The sequence below is a fragment of the Hordeum vulgare genome, chromosome 6H (assembly GCF_904849725.1).
Source record: "Hordeum vulgare subsp. vulgare chromosome 6H, MorexV3_pseudomolecules_assembly, whole genome shotgun sequence".
In the NCBI taxonomy this organism is placed as follows: Eukaryota; Viridiplantae; Streptophyta; class Magnoliopsida; order Poales; family Poaceae; genus Hordeum; species Hordeum vulgare.
This window is the reverse complement of record NC_058523.1, coordinates 537,464,332-537,482,876: the sequence shown is the minus strand read 5'-3', so window position 1 is coordinate 537,482,876 and position 18,545 is coordinate 537,464,332. Positions and strand designations below refer to the sequence as shown.

Below are 18,545 nucleotides of genomic sequence, written 5' to 3'. Positions count from 1 at the left end.
TTTTTTTATTTTCATAATTAATAATTTTGACTATCCAAACTATTATCTATTTTGTTATTTTCAATTGAAAACTATGTTTATTAAAAATTCTTTTTGCATATTTGAGAATTTGACAAAACTATGATAATGAAAAGTGTTTCAAATTGAATAAATAATGCAAAACTATTTTTTATTTTCATAATTAATAATTCTGACTATCCAAACTATTATCTATTTTGCTATTTTGACTTAATTTGTTATATTTCGTGCATTTACTTTTTTTTTTGAGCTAGTTGACACTGAAATTGAAAAGCACTACAAATGAACTCTGAAAATGTTGAAAGTTGGCATGCTATCATCATTTCACCCACATAGCATGTGTTAAAAAGTTGAGAGGGCTACGACAAAGACTAGATGCACTTCGTGTACAAAACTGACAATCTCTCTCGAAGTAGCATGGTTTCGAACGAGAACTCATCTCTTACAAAGGGATTTCATTTTTTAAAACTTATTTTAACTCCTTACTTTTTGTGTGTTCAAAATGCACCATTCAAAGGCACATCACAAAATTTCAACAATTTCTGACTTCATTTGTTATATTTCGTGCATTTACTTATTTTTTTTGAGCTAGTTGACCCTGAAATTGAAAAGCACTACAAATGAACTCTGGAAATCTTGAAAGTTGGCATGCTATCATCATTTCACCCGCATAGCATGTGTTAAAAAGTTGAGAGGGCTACGACAAAGACTGGATGCACTTCGTGTACAAAACTGACAATCTCTCTCGAAGTAGCAGGGTTTCGAACGAGAACTCATCTCTTACAAAGGGATTTCATTTTTTTAAACTTATTTGAACTCCATACTTTTTGTGTGTTAAAAATGCACTATTCAAAGGCACATCACAAAATTTCAACAATTTTTGACTTAATTTGGTATATTTCGTGCATTTACTTATTTTTTTGAGCTAGTTGACCCTGAAATTGAAAAGCACTACAAATGAACTCTGGAAATGTTGAAAGTTGGCATGCTATCATCATTTCACCCACATAGCATGTGTTAAAAAGTTGAGAGGGCTACGACAAAGACTGGATGCAGTTCGTGTACAAAACTGACAATCTCTCTCGAAGTAGCACGGTTTCGAACAAGAACTCATCTCTTACAAAGGGATTTCATTTTTTTTAAACTTATTTGAACTCCATACTTTTTGTGTGGTCAAAATGCACCATTGAAAGGCACATCACAAAATTTCAACAATTTCTGACTTAATTTGGTATATTTCGTGCATTTACTTAGTTTTTTTGAGCTAGTTGACCCTGAAATTGAAAAGCACTACAAATGAACTCTGGAAATGTTGAAAGTTGGCATGCTATCATCATTTCACCCACATAGCATGTGTTAAAAAGTTGAGGGGGCTACGACAAAGACTGGATACAGTTCGTGTACAAAACTGACAATCTCTCTCGAAGTAGCAGGGTTTCGAACGAGAACTCATCTCTTACAAAGTGATTTCATTTTTTTAAACTTATTTGAACTCCATACTTTTTGTGTGTTCAAAATGCACCATTCAAAGGCACATCACAAAATTTCAACAATTTCTGACTTAATTTGGTATATTTCGTGCATTTACTTATTTTTTTAAGCTAGTTGACCCTGAAATTGAAAATCACTACAAATGAACTCTGGAAATGTTGAAAGTTGGCATGCTATCATCATTTCACCCACATAGCATGTGTTAAAAAGTTGAGAGGGCTACGACAAAGACTGGATGCAGTTCGTGTACAAAACTGACAATCTCTCTCGAGGTAGGAGGGTTTCGAACGAGAACTCATCTCTTACAAAGGGATTTCATTTTTTAAAACTTATTTGAACTCCATACTTTTTGTGTGTTCAAAATGCACCATTAAAAGGCACATCACAAAATTTCAACAATTTCTGACTTCATTTGTTATATTTCTTGCATTTACTTTTTTTTTGAGCTAGTTGACCCTGAAATTGAAAAGCACTACAAATGAACTCTGAAAATGTTGAAAGTTGGCATGCTATCATAATTTCACCCACATAGCATGTGTTAAAAAGTTGAGAGGGCTACGACAAAGACTGGATGCACTTCGTGTACAAAACTGACAATCTCTCTCGAAGTAGCATGGTTTCGAACGAGAACTCATCTCTTACAAAGGGATTTCATTTTTTTCAACTTATTTGAACTCCATACTTTTTGTGTGTTCAAAATGCACCATTCAAAGGCACATCACAAAAGTTCAACAATTTCTGACTTCATTTGTTATATTTCGTGCATTTACTTGTTTTTTTTGAGCTAGTTGACCCTGAAATTGAAAAGCACTACAAATGAAATCTAGAAATCTTGAAAGTTGGCATGCTATCATCATTTCACCCACATAGCATGTGTCAAAAAGTTGAGAGGGCTAAGACAAAGACTGGATGCACTTCGTGTACAAAACTGACAATCTCTCTCGAAGTAGTAGGGTTTCGAACGAGAACTCATCTCTTACAAAGGGATTTCATTTTTTTTAAACTTATTTGAACTCCATACTTTTTGTGTGTTCAAAATGCACCATTCAAAGGCACATCACAAAATTTCAACAATTTCTGACTTAATTTGGTATATTTCGTGCATTTACTTATTTTTTTTGAGCTAGTTGACCCTGAAATTGAAAAGCACTACAAATGAACTCTGGAAATGTTGAAAGTTGGCATGTTATCATCATTTCACCCACATAGCATGTGTTAAAAAGTTGAGAGGGCTACGACAAAGACTGGATGCAGGTCGTGTACAAAACTGACAATCTCTCTCGAGGTAGCAGGGTTTCGAACGAGAACTCATCTCTTACAAAGGGATTTCATTTTTTTTAAACTTATTTGAACTCAGGGTTTCGAACGAGAACTCATCTCTTACAAAGGGATTTCATTTTTTTTAAACTTATTTGAACTCCATACTTTTTGTGTGTTCAAAATGCACCATTCAAAGGCACATCACAAAATTTCAACAATTTCTGACTTAATTTGGTATATTTCGTGCATTTACTTTTTTTTTGAGCTAGTTGACCCTGAAATTGAAAAGCACTACACATGAACTCTGGAAATGTTGAAAGTTGGCATGCTATCATAATTTCACCCACATAGAATGTGTTAAAAAGTTGAGAGGGCTACGACAAAGACTGGATGCAGCTCGTGTACAAAACTGACAATCTCTCTCGAAGTAGCAGGGTTTCGAACGAGAACTCATCTCTTACAAAGGGATTTCATTTTTTTAAAACTTATTTTAACTCCATACTTTTTGTGTGTTCAAAATGCACCATTCAAAGGCACATCACAAAATTTCAACAATTTGTGACTTCATTTGTTATATTTCGTGCATTTACTTATTTTTTTGAGCTAGTTGACCCTGAAATTGAAAAGCACTACAAATGAACTCTGGAAATCTTGAAAGTTGGCATGCTATCATCATTTCACCCACATAGCATGTGTTAAAAAGTTGAGAGGTCTACGACAAAGACTGGATGTAGTTCGTGTACAAAACTGACAATCTCTCTCGAAGTAACAAGGTTTCGAACGAGAACTCATCTCTTACAAAGGGATTTCATTTTTTTTAAACTTATTTGAACTCCATACTTTTTGTGTGTTCAAAATGCACCATTCAAAGGCACATCACAAAATTTCAACAATTTCTGACTTCATTTGGTATATTTCGTGCATTTACTTATTTTTTTTGAGCTAGTTGACCCTGAAATTGAAAAGCACTACAAATGAACTCTGGAAATGTTGAAAGTTGGCATGCTATCATCATTTCACCCACATAGCATGTGTTAAAAAGTTGAGAGGGCTACGACAAAAACGGGATGCACTTCGTGTACAAAACTGACAATACTCTCTCGAAGTAGCAGGGTTTCGAACGAGAACTCATCTCTTACAAAGGGATTTCATTTTTTAAAACTTATTTGAACTCCGTACTTTTTGTGTGTTCAAAATGCACCATTCAAAGGCACATCACAAAATTTCAACAATTTCTGACTTAATTTGGTATATTTCGTGCATTTACTTATTTTTTTTGAGCTAGTTGACCCTGAAATTGAAAAGTACTACAGATGAACTCTGGAAATGTTGAAAGTTGGCATGCTATCATCATTTCACCCACATAGAATGTGTTAAAAAGTTGAGAGGGCTACGACAAAGACTGGATGCAGTTCGTGTACAAAACTGACAATCTCTCTCGAGGTAGCACGGTTTCGAACGAGAACTCATCTCTTACAAAGGGATTTCCATTTTTTAAACTTATTTGAACTCCATACTTTTTGTGTGTTCAAAATGCACCATTCAAAGGCACATCACAAAATTTCAACAATTTCTGACTTCATTTGGTATATTTCTTGCATTTACTTTTTTTTTGAGCTAGTTGACCCTGAAATTGAAAAGCACTACAAATGAACTCTGAAAATGTTGAAAGTTGGCATGCTATCATCATTTCACCCACATAGCATGTGTTAAAAAGTTGAGAGGGCTACGACAAAAACGGGATGCACTTCGTGTACAAAACTGACAATCTCTCTCGAAGTAGCAGAGTTTCGAACGAGAACTCATCTCTTACAAAGGGATTTCATTTTTTTTACTTATTTGAACTCCATAATTTTTGTGTGTTCAAAATGCACCATTCAAAGGCACATCACGAAGGGATTTCTTCTTCTCTCATATATGATGGACACTAGCTCACCTGATTTTTCAACCATCGATGATGGTCGCTACTCCTACTTCCCCTAGTGCATAACCAATATCTAGCACAAGGAGAAGAAGGAGAAGTGATTGTTTTAATCAAAAACAGATCTGTTACAAAAGGGATTTCATTTTTTGAACTTATTTGAACTGAAGACTTTTTGTATATATATGTGGTCGAAATGTATGATACCATGAAGTTAGAAAGGGCTAAACCATTCAAAAGTAGCAAATGAAGTTAGAAAGGGCTAAACCATTCAAATTTGGAAACTATAATGGCACAAACAGAAACTAGACATATATAAATTGGTCCAAGAAGTACATGATACTAGTCCAAACAGTACATAATAATAGCTACAATAGATATATATACAAGTGTTCGACGTTAAGAACACTACTCGTCTGAATCATCTGAATCAGAATGTCCACCTTCCTCGAGATGACGCTGGCCATAGTGGACGACTCGAATCTTGCAGTACAACTCGTATGAAACATATGCATCTTTTGCTGCATACTCAATGTTGATATCATCAAGTGGGCCCTTCTCCCAAAGTCTGTGCTGAGACCTTGGGAAACTGGTCTTCATATCAGCATATGAATCGTCGATCAAGGCAACTGCCATACGAGCCATCGAAGTCCTGTCATGTTGAAGCTTGATTATCGTTTGGATATCAACGAGGCAACCAGCTGGTATCTCAATACCGAAGCTGTGCCTCATCTTCAGCCTGTCGTTCCTTATGTCATCGGAAGCAAAAGTGACGTCGCTGCGAAGGAACTCCATGAGTCCTGGACAATGATTGTCACTCCTGCAACAGAAACAAATTAAAATGGACCAAATGTTACATACTGCTGCAATAAGGAAACATGTTTCACTACAACTAAAGAGAAACTTATCTTTAGGATTCATATAGAACATATGCAATGGAACCTAGAGAGATCACTACAACTATTTGAAGCGAACCAACTATGATTCCAATGGAACATATTAAACACTAGTTCATTCTAATACGATTTTTCAGATTATGGAACACTATTCCAATCAGATTGTGTTCCCCTTCAACTAATCAAAATTGTTTAACTACAACTATTTGAAGCGAACCAACTATGATTCCAATGGAACATATTAAACACTAGTTCATTCTAATACGATTTTTCAGATTATGGAAAACTATTCAAATTAGATTGTGCTCCCCTTCAACTAATCAAAATTGTTTCACTACAACTATTTGAAGGGAACCAACTATGATAGAAACAAATAAACTTATACGTGGAATTCACTATGATAGATTATGGACATTATGCATAATATGCAAACAAAAGAAAGCTTGTTAACTAGTAAATCCAAACTACAAACTAAGTCTTATCGGATTGACAAAATTCGATCCAATCTGAATTATAAATGAACACAAATAAATCAATTCCTACTAAATATAATATTAAGTATAATCGGACTCTAGCTACACTACTAAATCAACACAAAACAGTAGCATGTCCTATTCAACACTAAAACATATTGAACACTAAAAAATTGTACACTAACAAATTAATTTCTACTAAATATAATCGGATACTACACTACTAAAACTAATTCCACACGTACTACACTACTAAATCAAATGTACAAATACACAAAATCTACTACGCTACTTAATCAGATACACAAATACACAAAATCCATGTGAACGTGGGAGTAGTGACCCTAGGGGAGGGATTATCTTGGATCAAAGAAAGCCTCAAAACTTACTTCGCCCATTGGAAGATCAAGACATGGCTTGCGAAGCATATTTGGATGACGGCAACACCACGTTGATCGGCCATGTACTCCAGATCAAGCCCGAAGAACTTCTCATGATCCGGTGCGTGGTTAAACCATCGTTCCTTCAACTATTGAAGGAAATACGGCACCTCCGTGCTCAGGTTCGTGTACACGACACGGAGCTTCGTCGCGCCATGCGCGACCACCTCACGAAAGATAGTTGGCATGGTGGAAGAAGAGAAGGGAAGAAGAGAGGAGAAGAACAGAGAGGGCGACGCGAGAGAGAAGAAGAACGGAGAGGGCGACGCGGAGAGAAGAAGAACAGAGAAATGGCGACTGTACGCTTCGGTTCGTGCTTTTCATCGCCTGAAACGACATGGGATGCAAACCGTTTGGGCCATTAATCCCGGGTTGAGCCACCAACCAGGACTAAAGAGGTATACCAAACGGTTGCCACCACTACGGCAGGCCACGTGTTAGGCTTTTAGTCCCGGGTTCAACCACCAACCGGGACTAAAGAGGTATGCCAACGGTCGCCCCACTACGGCAAGCCACGTGTTAGCCCTTTAGTCCCGGGTTGAGCCACCAACCGGGACTAAAGGGGGATACGAACGGTTGCCACCATCACTGCCCGCCGCGTAGCCCTTTAGTCCCGGTTTGGGACACGAACCGGGACTAAAGGCTCCTTACGGTCCGGGACTAAAGCCTCGAGGGAGGCATTGAGAATTGGGGCGACGTGGCCGGGCCTTTAGTCCCGGCCCAGAGGCACTCCGAGACTAAATGGTCCAGGCCAAAGGCCCGTTTTCTACTAGTGATATATAGCACTGCTTGTATATATTGTGTTCATTTATTTGGGTGCATTGACGAGTAGCATACTAGCATGGAAAGTAGAGTTGGTTGTCCGTATCGGAATAATAGGATAATGGTTGTCCGGATGGTAAATAATTATGTTTTTGCTCTTCTTCTCCTTGCAGAGATTATTCCAGAGCTTTGCTTGTTAGCTCTCTTTCATGTCACCACACCATACTCACGGGAGTCTGCAGGGGCGGAGCCAGGATTTCAACATAGAGGGGCGAAGAACACATTGAAACACACAAAATACATAACTTAAAAATATTTAAAGTCTTGAATATTGTAGTGTATCAAAGATGTAACAGTATAAGCTTTACAACAACAAAAAACTACATTTCTACTAGTTTGAACGAAGATCTACGCCCCTCAGCCGGTCGATCGAACAAATCAATAATCTCATTAACATTGAACTTTGCAGCTATTTTCTTTCCAATGTATACAACCATGTAATGTCGAACAAAATCATCACCCATTTTACTTCGGACGTGTTTTGATAACCTTCATTGCTGAAAAAGCTATCTCCGCAGTTGCAGTTGACACCGGGAGAGTGATGATCAATCGCAATAATCTATCAACCATTGGATACACAGAAGCTTTACCTGTTTTATGCAATGCAACGGTCAAATCGGCAAGTGATGACGAAGATTTCAGTTCTGGATGGTTGTGAACATCTAGCTGATAGTGTGGAAGTTGTGACTCCAGATGGGCCTGCTCTTGACTAGAAAAATTCGCTGGATAAATTTTTTCCCCAAGCCTGCAAATCTTCGACATGTCAAATGACTCATGCCTTGGATCCAATGATGCGCAGAGTGTCATCAGCTATGTAGTCTGAACACTAAAACGGGCATTTAGCTCCACCAATTGTTGATCGATCGCCACATTAAACACATCAGCTTTGTAGTGGTGAAGAACAGTGATGTTATTATGTTTATTCCGAGACTTAGTAACATCAACATACCTGCAAATTACAAATACAATATATGTGTTAGTAAAGCATGTGTGATTAATATATTATTCTATTATACAAATAGAGGAAAGGGACGTACTTGCGACTCATATCGGGGATCTCAACTTCGTGCTTCGTACAAAAGTTCTTAACCTCCTCTATGAGAGGTTCCCATCCTTCTTCTCTTAGATCAGCAAGGAGCACCTTAGTGTTCGATAGTGTATCTAATGCATTCAAAATGTCCAAAGGTTTCTTCTGGAGTATTTGGCATAAGACATCTGTGATTTTCATAATCCTCTCCATGAGGTGCAAAATGAAAACAAAATCAAAAGAAACAATTATCCTTAGGGCACCTCCAGCATCTCCACGGGAATATTTTGTGACCGAACGATCATTCGCTATACTTCGCAGGACTGTAACTGTAGCACCAAACATCTTCCTTAAGCTCTGAATTGACTTGAAGTGTGAACTCCATCTAGTATCTGCTGGTCTCTGTAAAGAGCCTATCTGGTTTGCCCCTTTTCCCGTGTCAAGCTCCCCGAGTTCAATTTTACGTGCAATCTCGGCGGCTTGGTTTGCTAGTAACTCATCATTGCGTTTAGGTGAAGCACTAACAACATTTATGACAAAATTGGCATGTTGAAAAAAATTATGCACTTCATGTACCTCTCGAGAAGCTGCAACAAGGGCCAATTGAAGTTGATGCGCCATACAATGAATGTAGTATGCATAAGGGGACTCCTTCAGAATTAAAGCCTTCAATCCGTTCCACTCCCCTCGCATATTGCTCGCCCCGTCATAGGCTTGACCTCTGATATCTTCCACATTTAAATTGTTATCTGCTAGGATAGCGCAAATTGTCTCCTTGAGAGTCAATGCAAGAGTGTCATTCACATGAATGACATCAACGAAACGCTCCTGTGTAAACCCTTCAGTGTCGGGAAACCGGAGGACCAATGCCATTTGCTCTTTTTTGGATTCATCGCGAGCTTCGTCAACCATTATACAAAATTTGCTATCACCTATTTCTTCTCTAATTGTTCTTTGCACCTTCCGAGAAAGTATACTAAGAATTTCCTGTTGAACAAAAAGGGATGTGTACTTTGCATTTCCAGGAGCATTTTCCAAGACAACATCTTTCACCTCCTTGTTATAAGAAGCCAAAAGTTTTACCAGTTCAAGGAAATTACCCCGGTTAATGGATCCTGGAGATTCATCATGGACTCTAAAAGCACAAGCCTGGAATGTTAACCACCTGCATCATATCATATAATTGTTTTGTTAGGATACTACAACATATAGAATATTTTAAATATTCTAACAAAAGATGGAAAAAATATTGCTTACCGGATAGAGTCAATTGTAACTTTGAGCCTTAGTCTTGCATCTAAAATCGTTTTTGCGGATGCTTTCACAAACACCTTATCGATATGAGTCATGTTGTTTTTAAAATTTTCATAACAACGAACCGAGAAGTTATGGGCTGAACCAGCATTACCCACATGAGTTAAAAAAGCACACTCTTTCCCGTTATTCACCTTCTTCCACCTATCAAAGCCCAATACAGTAAATGTTTCTGAGCCGCACTTTCCAATTGGCTTTCTTGAGAAGAGGAAACAATGGAAGCAATATGCACACTTTGTGTAAGGTGAAAACTCGAGCCAATCAAAATCCTTAAACCAACTATACTGGAAACGCCGACGATGTTTTGGTGGATCATCATTATATGGATACTCTCTCATGTATGGCATGTAACGACCTTCAGAAATATAGAATTGCCGTGCTTCATTTTGCTTCTCAAGAGGAAGTTCTCAAATATGTTTGCGCTTTCCAGGGTCTCGCTCAAACGGTGTGCTTCCGATTCTTTGTTGTTCTAGAACTTCCACAGATGCCTCAATATTTTGCTCAGGGGGTGGCATATCAACTGAACTGAGATTGGTGGCATTATGACCAATGGGTTGATCTATGGCATCTACCATCATGGTTGCATTTGCATTTTCAACTGTAGAGTTTGTAGTAATTAGCTTGAAAAAATTACTTATGAGTGGTGTCTTCCTCTTCCTCATGACCTATGGAGTTCTCACATTAGTAAAAAATAAATACGTAAATATGTATCAATGTATGAACATGTAGTGTAGACAGTAGCCATCACAAATTCACAATGACAGTAAAGAAAACTTAGAAAAGCCATCCCAAGTTGAAGCTCCTGCCCAAGTCCCAACGAGTCAACGACAACAGCCTGCAGCCATCCAACTATCCAAATCCAAGAGACCAATACTGAGATCAACGACACCAGCATTAAATTTACCTCTAGGTTGTGGTGTCTGGCAGCGTTATCCGGGCGACGGGCGGACCGGCGGAGCACGGCGACGGGCGGACCGGCGGAGCACGGCGGCCGGCGGCGCGACGGCGGAGGACGGCGGCCGGCGGCGCGACTACGCCTCAATGGAACCCTAGGGCTAGCGGCAGTGCCCCAACGCGATCTCAGAGAAAAGCTACGTACAGATTCCTGGAGCGATACATGCAGCCTGGCTTCCTTCCCTTGCGTTTTGGGCTTGAGAGTAATTAAGCCCATATATAATATTTTAGCCACATGATTAAGCCCATAATGTTAATACTAGTCCCCTCTACAGTTAGTTGGGGGGCGAACCATGGGGGGGGGTCTGGCCCCCGCTCCCCCCCCCCCATTCCCTCCGCCACTGGGAGTCTGAATGTGTGATCATTCATGGGAGACGAGAGAAATGTTAATTAAGTTATGCTTCTTGAATATAAAGCTAAAATATATTAGCAGTATATATCTATACCTACTTAAAGCATCTACAGCCGAACCACTTAAACACTCATCAAACGCCGTGTAGGCCGTCCGGTCACTGCCTTGTCATAAAAAACCGATCCAGATGGGCCTCTCAAACCGGTCTCAAACTCCCGGGCTGATCGACAGCCCCCATTTCTAACTCAAATATGGAGCGGATATGGGGGAGCCCAGGCGCACCGGGGCACGCCCACCACGTCGGACTGATGGCTTGGCCCCATGCGGACTCGTCGGGAAACCCGACGGTCCGATGGGCGCCTCGACCGTCGACGCGGTGTGAATCCCGCATGGCGTCGCGCCGGCTCCCCGCCCGAGGTCGGGGCCGGCTATTCAACCGTCCGACGCACCCCAGCTCTAGCACATCCGCCTCATCCTTCTCTCCGCCACCACCCGAGCCCGTCCGCCTTATCTCGTAGTTCCCTCTCTGCCGGGATGGTCCGGCGGCTCATCACCACCTACACGTAGCTCACTTCGGAGCGACGCCTTCAAATCGAGACGGAGATCCAGGCTCGCCGCGCCGTGCGCATTGCTGCGGGTCTTCCTCCAGACTCGTCGGAGACGAAGGAGGAGGATGAGGAGGACGAGCAACAGCAACAACAGGAGGAGGAGCAGCCGGAGGCCAGAGAGGAGGAGGCTGGCTTGAGCATGACGGAGGCGGAGGCGGAGTTCGCCGTCGCCCAATCGGAGGAGATGACACAGCAGTAGGCCATGTTGGATTCCATCCGGGATAAGGCTGAGGTGGAGGCCAACCGCATGCTCATCCGGCAGAGGTAGGTGGAGGCGATGCCCTCTTCGACGAGCTAGTATGCTTATGCAACTCTTTTGTTGCAGGTACTTAGAATATTGTAGGTTTAGTATGAACGTGTCTTAATCCATTGGATGCCCTGTGGCTAGTTTAGTTGGTATCTAGCATAGATTAAACTATTTTCCTTTTTTTGTTTCCTTGCTGGACATGCCATGGTACTAGTGCTGTTGTTGGCGTTTACTACTCCGGCTGTAAAGAAATATAAGAGCGTTTAGATCACTAAAGTAGTGGTCTAAACGCTTTTATATTTCTTTACAGAGGGAGTACATGGTATTATTGTTAGCTATATACCCGCCGTTGATTCATGCTCTTGTAGTTAGGATTCTACTCCTCGAAGTGATGCTTTTGCATGGCTTTCCTTCCTCACGCACCTGCAAACTATGCGCTATTTCGTTCTTGATTTGACCATAAAATTTCTGACTCCTTCTATCCATGTGCGATAGCGATGCTTTGGATTTCATCCGTGCTGCAGAGGACAAGGGCTTCCTAGCCAACCAAGGTGCATGGTGCTCGCAAGCGACGAACGGAGGATGTTCGACATCGGCTACACAAACCACCACTGTTAGCTCCTCCCTTTGCTATGCTACAACCATGCTCTGTTTCATGGGTTAGTTAGGATTTCGATGCTTTTTGCGACGTGGTTGAGTCCTTGCCGACTGTTGCATTGATTTTTTGGCAAAAAATCAGTTTTATCCCGTGGTTAGTTAGTATTTCGGGAACCCGACGGCCTGTATTCAACTATAATAGGATACTCCGGCTCGAGCCCCGTCCGACGAGACAAAAAAGATCAATTTCAAAACTCGGTGAGGTGACGGCTTTCTATAAATTACCTGATTTCCCAGGCCTGATCCCGTCCCGAAATGCACAAGGGGTTGAATTTTTCGACCCGAACCCGTCCTGAAGACAAAGCCCAAACTGGACCGACCGGGGCTTTTCAGGCCTGGTTCAGGCTGGGATCATCAGGGCGGGCTGCCCATGCCCAAGTTTAGTCAATGGTCCTCAGTTAGCGGTCAAGCTGTGAGTAATCAGCGAGTGAAAATCGTCAGTGCTCAATAAAGAATCATCTCGCATGAGTGTTGTATTGTTGTGAGCATGACGAAAATAGTGCGCTCGGTTGGAATCGATCTCGCCATCTCTGGCTCGTGAGCGCGCATTTCTCGCTACTGGACCAGATGAGGACTGGTTACGGAAGTGCGGCTGAACATTAAAACGCTAACTGCATAAGCAAAACTGAAGACATTTCCTTAGAATTGCAAACGAATTTTCAAGACTCGAGCAATTTTATTACATTACAAAAGTAATTTGACAAACATGAAAAATTGTGTGAAACTATGGACAAACCTTCAAAATCTTTGACATTTATTGAAAACATGATAGTTTTTGAATTAATGAGAAAAATAATAATTTTTTGACAGTACCGAACAATCTTTGCAGTTTAAACCAAAATTAAAAATAGGTTGATTTCAAAATACCAAACAAAACTTCAAACAAAGAGCATTATATGAAATTTCCTGAGCATATTTTTGAATTCATGATTTTTTTGAAAAGGGAATATTTTCTGAAATTCCGAACTTATTTTTAAAACATGATAAATTTATGAAGTACGAATATTTTTTTGAATTCATGATATTTTTTAAAAAGGAACATTCTTCGAAATTTCAATAATTCTTGAAAACATGAACGTTTTTCTGTTTTTTTCTAACAAATATTTGAAATTCCGGGACATTTTTTAAATTACAAATTAAAAAATTGGAAAAGAAAAGAAACAAATAAAAAATAACAAAGCAGAATGCAAAACAGAAAAAGCAAGAAAAGCAATTAAAAAACAGTGTAGGAACCTTCCCAAAACCGAAATGGGCTGACCAAAAGTGAAAAAAAAAACGCAAAACCTAAAAGGGCACAAAACCCGAAACCCGAAGTCCGAACCTGAAAAAACCGAACCCGAACTCGTATAACCCGAACCCGAAAAACACGATCCCTATATCGGGTATCAATTTTGGTAACCCGAATTAAATCATTCGGATAATAGGTTAAGTTACCCGAATTACCCAAATAGCCCGAATTGTTTGACAGCCTAGTAAAAATGCTCCATGCATGGAGAAGGCCCAACCCAAGAAATGCCATCACTACTTGCTTCCCAGCAAAATCTAGGTCAGGTCACCAGCCGCGAGGTCACTCGGTCGTGGTGTCGTTTCCTTCTTCCTTTCTCCTAATGCCCGTGCACTTCTAGGTTTTACAGCGGCCATCATGACACATGGGTGCCGCTCAGCTCCAATCCTTCACCTCCCTGTTGTGGTGCAGCATTCTGTCGTGTCGTACGACCTCCCTTGAGCCTTGAGGGCGTGCACAAGTGCAGCGTCGCGCCAATCCATCCGCCTAGCGGCCTCCTGTGATGTGAAGTTCTTCTCCTATTCGGGTAATTCGGGAAAACTCCAACCCGAATTATCGGGTTCTTATATTTTTAAAATATTTCAGGTTTTATTTTTCATAACCGGAATTTTTAAAAAACCCAAATTACCCGACCGATTTTTTCGGGTAACCCGAACGCCCATCCTAGTCGGTCGAGTGTACATAGCGTGGAGGGACACGATGATATTCACCGACCTATACTGTAAATATATAGGATCAACATCGCTCATCTTTATTGATCAATAACCGAGTTCATTACAAATGCATTGAATATCTGGTGGCTAACTAAGCCAGATATGTGCACCAACATCTAAATTAAGAGCGAATTTGGCGAGGCTATGTGCCTCCACGTTCACCCCACGAGCTGCCAATAGCTCTCAACGCCCACCGAGAAGCGTCGAGCCTTGTCACCGTTCTGGACCTACGTCGACTCACCATCTCCTTACCGCGTGATCGGCCAGTCGCATGCATGGTCGCCGTCGAAATTCGAACGGCCGCAGAGCGCCCACGCCCGGACGGATACCACGGCACCACGCGCCACGGACACGACATCTTTACATATCCGCTTGGCACGAGCGGTTCGCTATCTCGAAAAGAAGACGATATCTTTATCTCCAACGGCGTCCAGATCCAGGCATGCAGGCACCACGAGCGGTACCGGCTCGAGGCTTTTGATTTTGGAAAACGTATCTGCTTTTTCGCATGGTCGTGGCCGGCGTGCATGACCGAGCAGAAAGACGCTGGCGCGCGGCGGCGGTGCGAGCCAGCGAGGGGCGCACACGGGCCGGCCTCGCCGGTGGCCCTCGCCATCATTGCTCTTCTTCTCCGCGAATCCTTCGCGGCCGTCCATACGCGACGACATGTCAGGAGTCAAGACCGCTCGATCCGGTGCTTGGCATTGGCAAGTTGGCAACGTGCGAGGATAAGTTCTACTTACTCCTGCAAGCAGGTCGTCGCCTTTCGTCGGTCGATCGGGCACATGCACATGCACATGCACACGCCGGATCGTCGACAGAGAACGCCACCACGAGGTGTAGACGCGCGGACGACCGATCATGGAGCGGCACCCGCAGCAGCGCTAGCTGCTGTCTCCCATGCATGCGTGCCGGGCCTCGTGTGAACCTCACGACCGGCCGATCAACGCAACTTGGAGCTCAGTTGCGTCCCGTTTCGACGTCCGAAATGATGTCGCGTCCGAACAGAACAAGTAGTACAACAGTCCCTACCTAGCATGCACCGCCGACATGGTCACCACACGGCCATTATTCACCGGCGAGTTACGTTGTCATACTAGGAGAAAAGCCTCTTTTTCAGGATCTGGCTGCTGGCCAGCTCGAGTACGTGCTCTGCTTGCGCAGTCGCATCGCATGTGGATGGTCCTGTCGATCTGAGCCATGTGTTTGTGGGCATGCACAGCGTAGCTGGGGCGCGCGCTCCTGTGCGCCCGGTGCGTGCATCCGTCCACCCGAGCGCGCGTGCCGCGCACCCGCTGGCCCGCCTAATTTCAACGGCTGTGGTACGTACTCCGTGCGTACTTCCGTTCCATGGCCATGTGTCCATGTCCATCCTCTGAAGAATTGCTCTGAAACTTCACACATGGTTGGTAGTGCGTACGGCTGGAGATTGAGGCGTGGGAGTGGTAATCAAACCATTTGCCCAATTGCATGCATGTATGGATATGCATGCCACGATCTACTTATGTCAAGCAACCGCCCTCTCCTTCGTTTATGTCATCCAATAATCATGGGAAATGGGCGTCCCGTGCAGCAAGATGCATAGATCTGCAAACAGTCACTAGTGAGGACGGAGCCTTTAGCCCCGGCCCGTAAGGGGCTTTAGTCCCGGTTCACCAGCCGGGACTAAAGGGGCGGGACTAAAGGCCTAACCTTTAGTCCCGGTCCTATTACTAGCCGGGTCTAAAGGTGCTTCACGTGGGCGCCTCGTAGCGCCCCACGGGCAGGACCTTTAGTCCCGGTTCGTTACACGGGCCGGGACTAAAGAGTTTTAGATTTTGCTTATTTTCGGGGGTTTTTTAATGAAATTATTTTTGGGTTTTAGGGTTTTAGGGTTTAGGTGTTCGGGAGATTAACGTGATGCCTCGTTTGGTGTTCGGAAATTAGTTTTCATATAATTTAAATAGAAATAATTATACATATATATATAAGGTTAACTTATCTTACAAGCGAGCATATATATATACAATTATATGGAGATCTGAATTATCGGGACTAGAGCCCGTCTATTTGATTACATGGACGAACATGAGTAATGGCCCCTAGCTACACTAAATCGTCCTTTGTCATCTATAGCTTCCGTCCTCAGAAAGGTCGCAAGCTCCTCTGCAACAGCAATCGCGGGTAGGACCTTCGTCGTCATGGCCGTATGCTATATAAGAAGAGGAGATGAATATGAATATCAATCATGATAACAAAGAATGACGGGTAAAAATAGAGGTGTGAATGTTCATTGCATACGTCGAATATGTGATCCTTGTGCTCAGAGGTAAACGTGTGAATGGTCTCGCAAACATAGTATCCGCATAGATGCGTTTCCCGTGGCTGCTGGTCGCACTTTACGAGAATAGAATATATATAATCAAAATAATAATCTAGCATCATAAATGTATTGAAAATAGAAGTATATCATACTACTACTTACCTGAGCCGCTCTAAAGGTCAGCTTCTCATGCTCGATACCGGGAGTCACGCACTTGAACCGCTTCCAAACCCTGCCCGACAAGGATAATGATTTGCTAAGTTTTTCATTAATTGATATATCAGAAAATCATCGAAAGAGACCGATAGGGGGCAAGAATGATTGAAATTACCCTTGGAGCATGTCCTGCAGGCTTTGGAACTGTTCCAAGGGTCTCGATAATGGGTCGAAGGCATCAACTCTTCCCTTATCAATTTGAATGTCCAACAGAATTCAATGAAAGCTGCACATGTATATATATATATATCTGTGTGTGTGTGTGTGTGTGTGTGTGTGTCAGTAACTTATCAATTACACTTATAAGTGAATGGACACAACAGAGTAAAGACCCTCACCTGAAGTTGTATGGAAACAGTAAGTGGTCACAGAAATTTTGATCTGTTAGAAACCTTAGAAGGTTTTCCTCCGTCTCCTTGGGATAATTAGTTAGCTTCGCTATATGTATTTTATCTGGGTCAATAAACCTAATATTTAGGATGCTCTTACTTTTACAATCTAGAATCTTCATTCTGCATAATAGAGTACAAGTTATATATAGACAATGAATTGAAATAACTAAACAAGTTATATGTAGACAACGAATTGAAAAACTTACAGACAATAGCAACTCATAAGCGATTTGTCGAGGGCGTCGCCATTGTACATGTGGAAGAGTTCATCAAAGTCGATATGGATTTGTTCGGGGCGGCCGTAGTACTCCTATGGGACACTCAGCACGATCATCGTTCTCTCATTCTTTGATTCACTTAAGTACCATTGATGCAAGTAACACATATTTGTTGGGAGATCATCTTTGCTGACCAAAGGCTCATCCATGACAAACTATGGCTTAGGGGCTACCACAGCCTTGGGTATCCTGTCGTCTTGGGAAGACAACAATTCTTCAACCAAGACACCACATGCAGCCGCCAAATCCTTTGCTCTTTCCAAAGCTAGCCCCTGCACCGGAGGGGGAACATTCTCGGTTAACACCTTGAGGGGTGGGATCGACTGTTTGGCGTGTTGTCCAAGCTGAGGAACGTCTGATTTTTTTCTTGCTTGTAGTTGAACTTGATTTGCTCCCACTTGCACTTGCACGTGATCTGCTCTTTTTCACTTCCTTCTGCAATGTGTGTGTATAGTCATCAGGCTTATGGTGTAAGTCATACTGTGATGGAAGGGTCGTGAAGTATTTTGCAAATGCTATTTGCTTCTCGGTGTATTCCGGGCGGGGCTCGGGTTCCTTCTTTTTCATCTGCGCATCATGATGTTCCTTTGCTATCCTGACGTTTTCCTCGTGGTTACGATGATAGGGTCTGATAGGAAGATTAGCATGACGTATCTTTGGGAGGGGTGACCGTTTGCGCTTTGGGGTGCTCTGTGGCTTAGGAATCGTCGGCGGCGCGTTCTTGGTGGCACGCTCCCGCTTAGTATCCGGAGCGGGCGGCGGCGGAGACGGACGACCCAAGTCCGGCGACGGTGATCGAGATGGACTCGTGTTGTGCTGGTCGACGTCATGTGGAGGGCTTGCACGTGATCTGCTCTTTTTCACTTCCTTCTGCAATGT

At 42.3% G+C, this 18,545-nt stretch overlaps 1 pseudogene; it reads right to left on the bottom strand.

Moving 5' to 3' along the window:
- Nucleotides 1-9,221, bottom strand: part of LOC123405799 — a 63,036-nt pseudogene extending 53,815 nt beyond the window's left edge.
- Nucleotides 9,222-18,545: the final 9,324 nt, after the last annotated feature.